The 16,281-nt window shown below is 38.9% G+C and overlaps 1 non-coding gene and 1 pseudogene across 1 annotated transcript; one reads left to right on the top strand and one right to left on the bottom strand.

Moving 5' to 3' along the window:
- Positions 1 to 2,587: 2,587 nt before the first annotated feature.
- Positions 2,588 to 2,703, bottom strand: LOC120599118 (uncharacterized; annotated as a pseudogene).
- Positions 2,704 to 8,649: 5,946 nt separating this feature from the next.
- Positions 8,650 to 8,768, top strand: LOC120598982 (5S ribosomal RNA). The gene has a single exon (XR_005651792.1). It is a non-coding gene; the product is annotated as a 5S ribosomal RNA (ribosomal RNA).
- The last annotated feature ends 7,513 nt before the right edge of the window (positions 8,769 to 16,281 follow it).

Here is a 16,281-nt window from a genome sequence, read left to right as displayed (position 1 = left end):
TATTTCCTTTTTTAAAAAACTCACTTTGGATTTTATTTGCTCTTTTTCTAGTTTCTTATTGTGAAAGATGAGGTCATTGACTTGAGATCTTTCTTTTCTAATATAGGCATTAAGGGCTATCAATTTCTCTTTAAGTACTAAGTTAGTGGCACTCCATGAACATCGATATGTTCTGTTTTCAATTTCAATCGGTTTAAAATACTTTCTAATTTACTTTTTCGTTATGTTCTTCGATCATGGGTATTTAGAAGTATGTTTATTATTTTTGAACTGTTTTGGGATTTTCCAGCTGTCTTTGATTTCCCAATTCCATTGTAGTCAGAGAACATACTTTGTATGACTTGAATTCTTTTTAAAGAGTTTTAAAAGGCATATTTTTACACAATGGTCATAATCTCAACGAGAAGTAAAGGTGGCGAAGGGGTGGAGGGATAATTCAAGAACAAAATATGTGGGGAGGTGAGTGCAGATGGGATGTGGGGCTTAGGTGGAGGCTTGGCCTGGGCAGCAGGCACCTCTTGTGCCAGGAGGGAAGGCAGAGTGTGTGAGTCTAGCTCCAGGCATGTTGGGTGGCTCTCCTTGAGGGCATTATTTTCTCTTGGAAAGATGGGCGGTTTGAGGTCATTAGCAAGTGAGATCAGTCTGGGAGATCTGAGCCAAGAATAGCCGTGTTGCAGAGTGGGAAAGTGAATGTGTGTCGAACTAGGCATAGACTAGCAGAGTTGGGAGCCCATCTGCCATCTGTGATCTAAATGTCAAGAGAGTTCTGTCAGCCTCCTACAGTTTCTCGCCAACATCTCCAGCTGCTAGTGCAGGCTGGGGCCGGGGCGGTTGGAGGCTTGGTGTTTTGCCAGGCTCACAGGTCAGAGCGAAACGTGTCAGTAAGGAAAGGATTGTAGTGTAGGGCTGTGGCCTGTCAGGATGGAAGAAAGGACACGAGGAAGTTGGAGATTTATAACCAGGCAAAAACAGGAGAGTGGATGGACTGGAGGTCCTGGAGGGCAGGGCAGGGCAGAGCACCCCTGGAAGAAGCTGGGTCCTGAGGATCAGTACAGGATGCTTTGAGAACGAGGTCTCAGAGGCTGTGTGAATCTTGTTGATGTGAAGGTCAAGGCACTGGGGAGCCCAGATACTGGATGGGCACGTGGCTACTGACCTCATCAGAGCTGAGGACAGGCTCTGGAGGGCAGGAGATACTGAGCCATGTGCTGGCCTCGAGGTGTGTGCCCCCTGCAGTTACTCTCCTGAAATTCTTGATTGTTTAACCACCTTCATTTTGCACTGGGCCCCACAAATTATGCAATAGGTTCTCACACCCATCATTGAAGGAATATGTAGGCGAGTTTGGGGAAAGTCTGTCACTGACAGCAACAGTCCTCCCCAGCCCAAGTTTTTCATGTTATAATCCCCAGGGATATTAAAAGAAAGTACTGATCCCTGGCTCCATCTGCAGATATCGTGATTGAACGTGTCTGGAGTGTGACCTGAGCACTGGGAGTTTTAAAAGCTCTCCTGATAATTCCTGTGCAGCAAAGGTTGAAAGTCGTTGGGTCATAGTAATAAGGAGGGTTAATTGGTTAAAAGCAACGCAATCTTCAAAAAAGTCGGGGTTGTTAAAAGAGAAAAGAAGAGAAAGGGTTTGGAAATGACAGAGGTTACTGAGGTAGAATAATGTCCGTGTCCTCATCCCCAGAACCTGTGAATGTTACTTTACCTGGCAAAAGAGACTCTGCAGATGTGATTAAATTGAGGATGATAAGATGGGAAGATCGACCTGCATAATCTTGGTGGGCCCAGGGTAATCACACGTTTTCTGATTAGAGGGAAGCAGGAAGTTCAGAGTCAGAGTAGGAGGCGTTAAGACAAAAGCAGAGGACAGAGAGGGTTTTGGAGATGCTGCGCTGCCCAGTTTGAAGATGGAAGGGGAACCAGGAAGGCCGGCAGCCTCTAGGAGCTGGAAAAAGCTCCTGTGTGGTCTCTGGGTTCTCCCCCAGAGCCTCCAGAAGGAATGCAGCTCCGCTGATATCTTTCTTGACTTGGGGACTTCTGACTTTCAGATCTACATAAGATAATAAATTTGTGATGTCTTAAGATACTAAATTCGTGGCAATAAATTTGAATGTGCAGGTTTCCAGCTGAAGTCAAAAAGTGACATTTTGCCTTCTTGTTTCTTCTCTTATATCGTAAACAAGCATCCTTTTTGCAGTTTATTTAGTGTTTTTTGTTGTTGTTGCTGTTGTTGCATTTTTCCGCTTTTTGTTGGTAATTTTGCTGTTTGAATGGCCCAAGCATAGTGGCGAAATGCTGTCTAGTTTTCTTAAGCCTAAGAAGGCTGCGATGTGCCTTGTGGAGAAAATATGTGTTAGATAAGCTTCTTTCGGGCATAAGTTTGTAGGGGAGGAAAAATAATGTTCCCTCTACCCTTCGGAGACCCCTATAATAAAAGGCAGATCAATAAGAGAAAATGAAAGTTTATTAACATGTCTACCTCACATACACATGAGAGATGCCAAGGGAGAATGAATAACTCTGAGGTGCCTTAGAATTCAAGGTCAAATACCATCTTTTTATTTTTATTTTTTATTTATGCCTACAGCACCTGGTTTTCCTGGGTGGTCTCCCATCCAAGTACTAACCAGGCCTGACCCTGCTTAGCTTCTGAGATCAGGCATCAGGCTTGTTCAGCGTGGCATGGCTGTAGACCATGACCATGGCTCCACTGGGGTGCCAACCCAGGACCTTCTGTGTGTGTAGCAGATGTGCTAACTGCTACACTATGGAACCACATCCGAGATTAAATACCATCTTAACAGGAGAAGAGGAGCGGGGATGAAGGCAATTTAGGGGGAATAAATAAGTTTTAGGAAAGGGTCCTTAGAAGAATACATGGGAGGTATCACAGTTGTGACAAAGTTTGTGTCTGTGTGGCCTCCTCTCCTGTGATAAGATCCAATGTCCCCCCGCTTGAGGACACTCCTGGGGGAAGGGATTTATGACAATTGAGTTCCTTTTCGAGAATCTGTCTTTAGACAGATGGGGGGCATCCAGGGTAAGCCTCTCCCTGCAGTTGCTATTTTCCAAGTGCCTTCGGCTCCGAATCATCAATACACCAAAGCAGCCTATTTGGGGGTGGCACGTCTTGAACTCCTACAGTCGTATTTTGGGGTGGCACCCTCTGTCAAGGAGAGGTAGTCAAGGGAGTTGACCAGCCTTAGGGCTCAGGAGCTGAAACGGAGATAAAGATGTTATCTTTAGCCTCACAGGGGCTCAGCCCTGGAGACCATTAGTCACAATGGGGCTATTGTCTTCTGCTGCCTCATGGGTCAAGATGAGAGACTAAGACCAGATCAGTGAAGTTTGCTGAGAGAAAGGAAAAAACTGATTGTTTTCAAACTATATTTTAAATCAAATCATAATTATGAGGACCCTCACTTTCAGAACGTCGGTAAAAAAAAAACTTACATAATGCAAATGGCATTTCAGTTGAAAATGTTCTGACCAGAGGCTGGCAGGAACCTAACCCCAAGAAGTAGCAGTTCGGTATTCACTAAGTCAGTGTTTGCTCTCACTTGGTAGAACAGAACTACCGTGAATGACGAGAACCAACTCTATTTCAAGCACACGGTCTGTTATTAAAAATAGGAAAAAAAAGAAAAAACTCTGTTTCTCACTTAAAACATTGAAAAGACAGAAGAAGTTTTATACAAATTCTTCTCCAATGCTTTATATTTATCTTCCAATTATGTAATAGAAAGTATAGTAACCTTTTTTGTCAAGGCAGTGTACATGGCCTCAGTGCCTCCAATTCACTTTAGTGAGCTGCATGATTAACGTGTCCGTGTGCTCTATCTGATGAGAAAAACTGGGAAGGACTATATTAGACTTCTTTATAACTCATTTATACGAGAGAGTCTAATGATCACCCTTATTGAAATGATTACATGCCCTTCTGATGGGATGCTGTGTAGCCACTAAAATGATCTAAATGCAGTGAAAGGGAAGAGGCTTTGAAAAAATTTAAATGAGAAAAGCCTAATACTGTATAGTGCATATGTTAGTTTTCTATTGCTGCTGCAGCAAATTATCACAAATATAGTGGCTTAACACAATGCACATTTATTATCTTATAGTTCTGTACGTAGAAGCCTGATGCAGGTCTCGCTTGGGCCAAAATCAAGGTGTAAGCTGAGGCTGCATTCCTTTTTGGAGGTTCTAGGGAGAATCGAGCGTTGTTTGGCTTGTTTGTTTTTCTTTTTTCCCTTTCTAGCTTCTAGGGGCCACCTGCATTCCTTGGCTTCCTCCATCTTCAAAGCCAGCAATGTTGCATCTCTGACCTTCTCCCATAGACACATTTCCGGACTGCAGCTCAGAAAGGTTCTGAACTTTAAAGGATTAGTAGGATGATATTCAGTCCCCGAAGATAGTCCAGGATAATCTCCTCATCTCAAAATCCTTTACTTTAATGACATCTGCAAAATCCCTTTTGCCATGTGAGGTAACACACAGGCTCCAGGTAATATCGGGAGGAGGCAAGAGAATTAAAATGTTAATTAAGCCACAGTCAGAGACTACACTATGCTGATCAGCTCTGCAGCCAGCCCAGGGGGACACCTGCAGAACAAAGGGAGATTTCTGCGGGGGACTGGGGGGGGCGGGGGTTGGGGGGCTGCTAAACCCATTTCCCACACAGTAAAGGGAAAACAGGAACAACAGAGTCTCTCAGTGGCACCCTATACAAAATAAAATCATTCATTCCCTGTGGCTAAAACCATGGGAGAACCTATGGATTAAAGGCTGGGAGCTGCTAGTGGGCCTTTCACACTACATATTCTTACTTTTTCATGCTACATGCTCTTCCCCTTCTTCAGTGTATGTCCATATCAAAGGAAATGGGATAACAAAATCTTTAAACTGTAACTCACAGGAACTAATGAATGACATATAAACTGAAATCCCTGAACACTCAGGGTCCCTCTCACTCTGCCTCCGAGAGGAGATCACGCTCTGTCTGTGGAGTGTTATCCCTTTTCTAATAAACTTTCCTTTTGACTAACTTTGGTGTGTGTGTTGAATTCTTTCTACACTCTCTGCCAAAGGACCCTCTTCTCTTGGTGCAGGGCTTGGTCTCTCCCCACTTGGGGAAATTTGCCCTGTCCTGTGTCACAGAGATTAGGGCCTGGATCTCTTAGGGAGTGGCATTATTCTGCCTATTATTACCTTGCTACCTTTTGTATAAAACTGTTAAACAGACTGTCTCTGGACTGTGCATAAGAAACTGATAACAACACCTGCTTCTGGGTAGCTGGGAATCAGAAGGCTGACTTTTCACCGTATATAGCCTTCAGTCATTTTGATGTTTAATCAGTGTGCATGTATTTATTTAAAATAAGTAAAGAAAAACAATAAAACTCTTGAGCTCTGTGGTGGTTCAACAGTTTCACATTGTTTATCTTTTATCTTCAATACTACTAATCAAAAAAAAAAAATTCCAGGTGATGTCAGAAATATGGCAGAATGAGAGACATCCCCAGATCTCTCTCCTTGAAACAACGATAAGCTGAGCATCCAAAACTCAACAAAAAACACCCAACCCGCACACAAGCATGTCTGAGTATGGGATCTGCACATAAGAGCTACCACAGGTCAGAACTGCATGAGCTGGCTGGTGGACTGGGAGAAAGAAAGAAGCTGCCTCTCACAGCCGGTGCTCCGTGCAGGAGAAGGGGGAGGGGGTTGCGGGTTCCCTGAACAGCCCTGCCTGGGAGAGATGTGAGCTCCATGCAGTGGCAGTGCCCAGGGATCAGGGCAGAAAGCAGAGAAGTAGAGATTGCAGAGAGGCAACGGCTGATTATTACCAGCCATGGTTGCAAAACGTGAGGCCAAGTCGCAGCCCCCATCCTCCAACCCAGAGAGCCCCTCCTCCCATACCCTCTGAGACTGATCACCACGGAGCCCTGGGGAATCTGAGCAAACACCGCCGAGACTGTTGCTAATACTGACAGAGACTGAAACTGAGGGTAGTGAGCGTGATTAAGTATCTATCAGAAAATAAAAAGGCATGTTTAAGGCTTTATATAAAGCAGGGATCCAAGGGACTTAGACGCCACCTACTGGAAACCAAAGGAAAACTGCCATCTTAGCAACAGGCTAAAGAGAGACCTCTATATAATAAATCTTCTTTATGGAAAAAAACAAACAAACAAGCAGAATACACTTCCATTAATGCCCAGGCAAAGAAATAGTCCATTAAACACCACGAACAACCAAGGTGACAGAAAAAAAGAGAAAAGGCAGCTCGGAAAAAAAGAGAAAAATTTCCAGAAAATAAGCTTACAAACATAGAAATATACTACTTAAGTGACAGAGAATTCAGGATAATACTTCTGAAAAAACTCAGTGAGATCCAAAATAATTCATATCGACAATTTCAGGACTTGAAAAAACAACTAGATCAGCAGAACGAGTTTTTTAGCAAGGAGATTGAAACCTTCAAAAAAAAAAACAAACAAAAAACCAAATAGAACTTCTGGAGATGAAGAACGCACTAAAAGAGATGAAGAATGAAATAGCAAGCTTGGGAAATAGAGTCGACCAAATGGAGGGAAGGATCAGTGATATCGAAGACAGAAATCTAGAAATAAATCAGAAGGAAGAAGAGAGAAACCAAAGAATGAAAAATAATGAAAGAGAAATACAAGAACTAGCTGATACCATCAGAAGAGGAAACATGAGGATAATGGGCATTCTCGAAGGGGAGGAAAAGGAGCAGGGATTAACGATCCCCGACATATTTGTAATGATAGCCACATGCCAAAGATTCAGAGTGGAAGTATATAACATAAAACAAGAAGGACCAGAGGGAAAATCCACAAAACCCAACCCAAACAAAACAAAACAAAGCACTTCCCCCCAAAACACAGAAACATAAGGATAAAGAAGCAATGGAAACACCAAGCTACCAGAAAGCAAAAGATAAAAATGGCTATAGGAAAACCTCATATTTCAATAATCACCTTAAATGTAAATGGACTGAACTCACCAATAAAAAGGCACAGAGTTGCAGATTGGATCGAAAAACAAAACTGAACCATATGCTGCCTCCAAGAGACACGTCTCGGTTCCAAAGACAAATATAGACTCAAAGGGAAATGGTGGAAAATGATATTTCAAGCAAATGGCATTCAGAGAAAAGTGGGAGTAGCGGTACTAATATTGGACGAAATAGACTTTAAAATAAAAAAGATAAAGAAAGATACTGAGGGACACTTCATAATCATAAAAGGAATCATTCACCAGGAAGACATAACAGTTATTAATATATATCTATGCTACCGATGAGGGAACCCCGAAATATATAAAGCGATTACTAACATAACTAAAGGGAGAAATAGATCAAAACACTATCATAGCAGGGGACCTAAATATTTCACTGTCGGATATGGACAGATCATCCAAACAGAAAATCAGTAAGGAAATAACATCCTTAAATGACGCATTAGACTAACTGGACATAATTGACATTTACAGCGCCTTTCAACCCCAAACAGCTGCTTATACATTCTTTTCTAGTGCACATGGAATATTCTCAAGGATTGACCACACACTGGGACACAGAGATAGCCTCGACAAATATAAGAGGGTTGAAATCATACCAACCATATTCTCTGATCATAATGATTTGAAGCTGGAGATCAACTGTAAAGAGACAGTGGAAAAAAACACAAATAAATGGAGATTAAACAACAAACTACTGAAGAATAACTGGGTCAGAGAAGAAATGAAAAGAAAGATCAAGAGATACATAGAAACAAATGATAATGATAGTACAACATATCAAAACTTTTGGTACATGGCACAAGTGGTAATATGAGGAAAGTTCATATTATTATAGGCCTATCTCAAAAAACAAGAATGAGCCCAAATAAACAACCTAACATTCCATCTTAAAAAACTAGAAAAGGAAGACCAAATGAAGCCTAAAATCAACAGAAGAAATAATCAAAATTAGAGCAGAAATAAATGAAATTGAAAACAAAAAAACAATAGAAAAAATAAATGCAACAGAGAGCTGATACTTTGAGAAGTTTAATAAAATTGACAAACCCTTGGCTAGACTCACCAAAGAAAAAAGAGAAAGGACACAAACAAAATCAGAATGAAAGAGGAGAAATTATGACAGACACCGCAGAAATACAAAAGATCATACAAGAATACTATGGAAAAGAACATAATGCCAAATTTAATAACCTAGAAGAAATGGACAAGTACTTAGAAAGATACAATCTTCTTAGACTGAATCAAGAATTGGAAAATCTCAATAGAGCGATCAGCAGTATGGAAATTGAAACAATCATCAAAAACCTACCAAAAAGTAAAAATCCGGGACCAGATGGCTTCACCAGTGAATTCTGCCAAACATTCAAAGAAGATTTAATAGCTATCTCCTCAAATTTTTCCAAAAAATCAAAGTGGAGGCAATACTTCTTAACTCATTTTATCAGAACAATATTATCCTGATACCAAAACCTGGTAAAAATAACACAAAAAAAGAAAACTACAGACCAATATCTCTCATGAACACAGATGCAAAAATCCTAAATAAGATACTCGCGAACCGAATACAGCAACATATTAAAAAAGATTATACAAGTCTATGGCCATGCCGCCCTGAATGTGTCCGATCTCATCTGATCTCGGAAGCTAAGCAGGGTTGGGCCTGGTTAGTACTTGGATGGAAGACTACCTAGGAAGACCAGGTGCCGTAGGCATTAAAAACAAACAAACAAACAAACAAATAAATAAAAGATTATACACCATGATCAAGTGGGCTTCATCCCAGGGGCACAGGAATGGTTTAACATACACATAAACCAACTAAAAAATAAGAATTATATGATCATATCAATAGATGCAGAGAAAGTCTTTGACAAGATACAAATCCATTTATGATCAAAGCACTTAACAAAATTGGTATAGAAGGAAAGTAACTTAACATAATAAAGGCCATATACAACAAACCCTCAGCCAACATTATATTTAATGGTGAAAAACTAAAAACATTTTCTCTAAGGTCAGGAACAAGACAAAGCTGTCTACTATGGCCACTGTTATTCATTATAACATTGGAGGTCCTAGCGAGTGCAGTCAGGCAAGGGAAAGATATGAGAGGCATCCAAATAGGAAATGAAGAAGTCAAACTGTCACAAGTTGCAGATGACATGAATCTCTATATACAAAACCCTAAGGACTCCACAAGAACACTACTAGAAACAATAAGTAAACACAGTAAAGTTTCTGGATACAAAATCAATGTTCAAAAATCCATGGCATTCCTATACTCTAATTATGAGGTGTCAGAAAAAGAAGTGGAAAAAATAATTCCTTTTGCAATTGCAACAAAAAAAAATAAAATACCTAGGAATAAATCTAACGAAGCATGTGAAGGACCTATATAATGAAAATTACAAGACCCTATTAAAAGAAATTGAAGAAGATACAAAGAAATGGAAAAACATTCCGTGTTCTTGGATTGGAAGAATCAACATAGTTAAAATGACCATATTACCTAAAGCATTATACAGATTTAATGCAATCCCCATCAAAATCCCATCGGCATTTTTAAAGAAATAGAACAAAAATTCATCAGATTTGTACGGAAGCACAAGAGACCCCGAATCGCCAAAGCCATCCTGAGAAAAAAGAACAAAGCTTTAGGCATCACTCTGCCCGACTTCAAATTGTACTACAAAGTGTCAATAATCAAAATGACATGGTATTGGCAGAAAAACAGACATACAGACCAGTGGAACAGAATCAAGGGTTTAGAAGTAAACCCATGCTTATATGGGCAAATAATTTTTGACAAAAGAGCCAAAAACATACAGTGGAGAAAGGAAAGCCTCTTCAATAAATAGTGCTGGGAAAACTAGAAAGCCACCTGCAAAAGAATGAAACTAGACTGTTGTCTATCGCCACACACCAAAATTAACTCAAAATGGATTAATGACCTGAAAACCACATGATATCACTTATATGTGAGATATAAATCTAAAAGCAACAAACGAACAGGACAAACAGATGGAGACTCATGGACATGGATAAGATTAGTGGTTACCAGAGGGGAGGGGGGAGGGGGAAGAGGGGGTAGATAGGGTAAAAGGGGTCAAAAATGTGGTGACAGAAAGAAATCTAACTATAAGTGATGAACACACAATGCAATATATATAATATATATAATATATATAATATATATAATATAATACATATTATAATATGCATTATATAATATATAATATATAATATATATTATATAGAATATGCATTATATATAATATAATATGTATTATATATTATATATAATATGTATTATATATTATATAATATAATATGTATTATATTATATATATAATATATATGGCATATATATTATATATAACATATTATATTTATATATAATATATATATGCCTTACTGTTTAATTGTAGACCTGAAACTTATTGGATTTCGTTAACCAATGTCACCAAGAAAAAAAACCAAAAAACCAAAAAAAACATCCCAACCGCTTCCAACCACCAGGATGGCCACTAGATGGCGTCCTTTTTTCTCCTCCAGGTGTGTCCTGGTCACAGGGTTCTCACCTTGCCTGTGTATTCATTCACCTTAAACTCTACAAGTTGCTTTCGGTTTCTCATTTTTTTACAATCCCATTACTTCTGAAGCCTGTTTCCTCCTCTGTCAAATGAGGATAATAATAGTACCAGCTCATGGAAGTAATATGAGGACTATACAAGGATTTGCCTAAACATCCTTAAAAAGGCATACCAAGTAAGCACTGGATAAATGATGGCTATTGATATTAACAGTCCCCCACTCCCCCCCAGTTAGTGAGTTTCCTCACTAACTCTCCTAATTGTGTTCCAGTTTAGCAGTCTTCAGAGGCCTCAAAGATTTGTTTCTGATAAGAAAGATCTGTACCCTGGGTACACTTCAATTTCTCCAAATGGGACCACCTCTACAAAACCAAGTTGTATAGCAAATAAAGTTCAAGTGTAGCAGAAATATATTGCTCTTGTGAACAGACCTCAAAGTGAATGCCTTAAGTATCATGACATAATTAGTGGGGATTAGATGACTCATTTTTGATGAAACTCAAGCTAGTACCACATTAAAAGGATGTTTTCTCAAATGTGGCTCCAGATTTTTCGATCAGAAAGTAGTTTTTAAAAAAGCTAAAAAAGTTCAGGCATCAGGACCTGAAGTCGAAGGCAAAAAACAGAAGTAAAGCACATAGTAGGTACTCAAAAAAAAAAAAATGCTACCCTACCCTATTCCATGGGACTTTTGTCAGGTTGGGCCTTACTTCTCATTGATCCTTATTCAGGGGCATTCTATCACTTTTTTGATCATCCAACTTACTTGGCACAGAATCCAGCTAAATATGAAATTTCTTTCCTGGGAAAAGCTTTTATCGTTTCTTCTTAGGCATCCCCACTTTCTCCTTGCATGATCACAAAATGTCTGTTGAAGGTCTCAGTGAGAGTTATGTGTGTTTTAATCTGTAAAAGATAACTCTGGTTAAAGCATCACCACGATACCATGATGTAACCATAAAAAAATTAACGATTGCTAATCAAATATCTAGCCAGTATTTAAATTCCTACAACTGTCTCATTAAAAAAAGTATTTTATTTGTATTAAGAACCAAATAAGGTGCATACATCATAATTCCTTAAATCTCTTTTAGTCTCTACTGCAATATTTGTGATTTTTTTTTTTTTGGAGTACTTTATTCTTGAAGACGCCAGGTGGTTGGTTGTGAGAAATGAGTTTAAAGCTTTAAGATGTATGCAGTCAGAGATATTTAATATTAGACCTAGATAAATGATGCCTATCTAAGATATTTTTATAATCGGAAAAAAGGTTTTGGAAGAAAATACAAAAATAAAGCATAAAGGAAAGAAAATAATAATAAAATAAAATTGGCAGAAAAATTTTAAATAAATCATAAATTAAATTTCATCAAATGTGATTTCTAGTATTGGCATAATACCGTATTATGTGACATACTGTAATTTAATCATTCTGATAATTTTGGACATCTGAGTTGTGTCCAGTTTTCCATTCTGGTTACTCATATTTCAGGATCCATTATGTCTATGAAGCATTATACACATCCGATGTTAAATAAAAAGCAATTTAACTTCCACAACTGAAGTTTTTTTAACATCTGCAGAAGTATTTTAATCCAAGTCCATGGAGACCTTATTATGCGATACAGCATTGTGAGGGTTAAACAAGATAACAGCATGATCCAGTTTATTTTTCAAACTTATTTGGCAAGTCAGGGCTTTTGGAAGTTTATCAAAATTAATACAGTCTCTAAGTCAAGTTGTAGCCCAGCTACATCAGGGGAAAGACGGGTAGGAAAAAACTAACACATGGTGAAAATGTACAATGCACCAACATTATGTTACATACATCACACAGCTGTGTTATTAAAATTATTTTGATAACCCTGAAAAAATGTGTTTAAAAAAAATCTGTCTATTCCGCCATCTTGACCACAACTTCCTGAAGCTGTTTTTTGTTTTTTGTTTTTTTTTTAAAGTAAGTTTCTATTGAGCCAAAATGCTAGCTAAAAAGACTGGCTTGGAATATGGAGTCTAAACCACCAGCAGCATGGCTAGGTAGGAAAGACAGCATGTTCATCGTCCCAGAGTTTTGCAAGCATTTTTATACATCAGGTACGGGAAGAAGGAAGTAAGAGGCAGTCTGAAAGCATTTACATTAGCCATAGGCAAAGGTGTAGGCAGAGGTGATGTGGTACCAGCCGTGGGATAGGCGCAGAGTCCCTGAAAAGAAATGTCCACCTCTGTAGATTGGCTGTGGGCTGCAGTCCAGAAAGCCCAGCTGTAAACAATGATTGGGACTCCTGCAGTTAGATAGTAACTGGCTAAAATAATCTGCAGAAACAGCCACTTGGAAATTAATCCGAGTTGCAATAGGCAATGGAACGAATGTCATCAGGCTTTTGTTATCTGGCCAGCAGCCATGAACAAACCGACAGGTCTGTTTTTTTTTTCTCACTGTCTGGCTGCTGTAATTTAATTTAGAATGTCTCAGAATTTTCTCCTTGTCACTGATTACATCTCTAGGAGGATAACTTTCTAGAAGTAGAATTAATGGTTAAAGTATATAAATATAACACAATCTAAGGCTGTTGTAACCTGTTGACAAAATTCTTCAGAAAGATTTATATCCATAATCAAGAATCTAAGAAAATACCACTTTACTACAATCTTGCCAATACCAGGTATTATTTAAATTAAAAAACAAAAAACATAAAAAACTTCCCAATTTGATGTGTACTCTATTTTTATTTTAGTTTAGTTTTTTTTAATTTAAACTAATAAGTTAATAAATTCTGAAAAGTGAGGACTGCCATGAATTCCTTCTCTTGGGGGAATTTTATGGCCATGAAGAAGATGGAAAACTGAGATGGGTCTGCAAACAAACCTTACAAAAGTAACCCGTCTTCCATTAATTTCCCCCATATATTTACCTGCCTATAATTCGCCACACCCTAGAAGCCCTAACCTTTTTCCTTCGACTTATCACGCTTTCACAATTTATTACTCTTTGGTAAAATGGTGTATAAGCCTCTGGGTCTAGTGCTTCTTAGCTCTTCACTTTTCCATGAAAGCCTTTGTATTCATATATAATAATACATTCTTCTTCTGTTTACATGTCTTTTGTCAGAGTCTCAGCTACTGAATCTAAGTGGGTAGAGGAAAGTTGTTCCTTCTCTACTGTGACCTGCTTTGGTGAATGGAAGTTTGGCAGATGGGACACATGCAGAGTTTTGAAAAGCATGTGCATATCAGGGCTTGCTATTCTTGTACCTCTGCTAATGCTACGACCAAGACATGCCTGGACTAGGCAGCTGTCCCCGAAGTAGGATGAGAGATGCACGGAGCAGAGCCACACCTGGCTCCTCACCAATAAACCACAGCCCTGTGAATGAGTCCAGCTCAGACTAGCCGTGGCAGGCTAATGGGAGATGATAAAAGGGTTGTTGGTTTCAGCCACTAAGCTTTAGGGTGGTTTGTTACATGACATAGCTGACTTATAGAGTGACTTTTCCCTCTCTGGCCTCTGTAGTTACAGAAAGGTATTTTGGGGTAAGTGAAAATTTCTCCTTTCCCTTCTAAGTTCTGGCTGGTTGAATAATTAAAATGACATTAGAAAAATTAACAGAAGAAAATCATCGAATTTAATTACATATGTAATTTAATTACAAATTTAATTTAATTACAAATTTAATTACATAATTACATATGTAATTTTGTAAGACTGGGGGCCCTAGAAGGGGTAGTTATGGTTTATATTCTATCTCGGGCAAAAGAGAAAGTGGGGCAGGATGTGGTTTGGGACTTCGAAGGGGAAGAGGACAATCCACATGTAGATGGAAAAGATGTTTGGTAAAGGAATCTTTGCTGGGCCATCTTTAACAATGGGTCATAGAAAGGACTTTGATCAAAGGGGCCTTGCTTGGTTCCTCCCTGTCTGTTATACCTAGTTGTTATTACACTATAGTCATGTTTGTTTGTGATGTTTGTGATGTTTGTTTGTGATCCCTTCCTGGATGGAGCAGGCTCTCTATCTGAATCCTTTTAGGCTGTTAGGGGGAAGATCAAAGACTCTTCCTGAGTCTTTTATGTCTTAAAAATAACCAGCTTAAAATAATCAATATCCCAAAGAGGCATATTTTGGGGTGGCAAGCTCTGTTCCCCTTCAGCATGCAGAAGCAGGTGGCAATGAGTTCTAAGTACTTGTCTGCCACGTCCACCACTGTCCCCCTTTCCCTACTAATTTGTGGAAGCTTTTTATATTGTCAAGGATATTAACTCCTCATGAAGCTACGTTTTCCCCAAGTGTTTCGTTTGCATCTTCTATTGTTTAGGTGGCTTCCTTGGTGCCTGGAAATCACTAGCATATATGTGCACCAGATAAACCTTTCGCTTTGTAGGTCCTTATCCTCGCTTTCCATTTTTGCTGTCCTGCTATGCAGATGTCCTTTTGTCACCTGCCAATATTATTTCTAAATGTTTGCCTGACATTTTTAGAAGCTCCATATCTGAAGTTTTTTCTATTCTTTTCTTTTTTTAACCCGGGATCTTGAATTCTTGCAAGTCAGGTGACTCCACGACAGGCAGGCTTGAAGGCAACTGTCTTGAATCAAGGCTCTAGGCAATGTCTAGTCAGTGGACACAGTTAGACTCTCCCATCCTACCTCCCTCATTATCTGTAGGAAAGGGAAGGCCATATATTAAACCTTTTACCCTCTTATCTCATCTTGACTTAAGATCCATCATTCAAGGACTAGTCTAATTACTGTTTATCTTACTTAGATGAATTACTAGAAGCAATTTTTCTAACCAAATTGGCTAATTAGTGTGAAGTTCTCTGGTTAATGATTCATTTATAGCAACATTACTAAGGAAATTTACTTTACTTTTCATTTATAGCAACATTACTAAGGAAATTGAAAACCAAGTTTATTCCTTTTACTGTTATATAAGGAACTCCACTCCCTATCATCCTGGCTTCAATAATTATCAACATATTTGTCAATCTTGTTTCATAAATATTTCTTTTTTTCCATCCTTTCCCCCTGTGCTGGCTGGAAAATTACTGCTTGGCTATCGCCCATAGGAACATAACATTCTAACAATAAGCTTTCTGCTTCTGTACCCCTCGCTTGCACACCTGACCTGTGGGTTGATAGGTAGTGAATAGGAGAAAAATAGACCTTTGTGTTTAAGACAGAATGAGGAATGGGATTTAGGGCTTAAAAACCCCGTACCTCTACACTTCGGGGCTGCTTAATTTGGGGTCTGCGTACCCCTGGCAGACCCAGCTGGCTGGATAAAGAGCATGTTTCCTATAACTCACTGATTTCTGGTGGTCTGTGTGTCTTTCGGGGGCTGGCGGCCACAATACCCCTTCATCCCAAAGATTCGTTTTAAAATAAGACATCTTATTTTCATCATATTCAATATGTACCTCTAAAAGATAAGGTCTTTTTTAAAACAATTTTTAGATTTTTCGATTACAGTTGGTATACCATATTATATTAGTTTCAGGTTTACAACATAGTGATTGGACATTTACGTAACTTACGAAGCGATCACTCTGATAAATCTAGTAACCACCTGAGACCATACATAGTTGTTACAATATCATTGACTATATTCCCTATGCTGTACTTTACATCCGCAT

Source organism: Pteropus medius, unplaced genomic scaffold (assembly GCF_902729225.1).
Source record: "Pteropus medius unplaced genomic scaffold, Ma_sr-lr_union100, whole genome shotgun sequence".
Lineage (NCBI taxonomy): Eukaryota > Metazoa > Chordata > Mammalia > Chiroptera > Pteropodidae > Pteropus > Pteropus medius.
The sequence above is the reverse complement of the archived record's forward strand: the minus strand, read 5'-3'. Positions and strand labels throughout refer to the sequence as shown.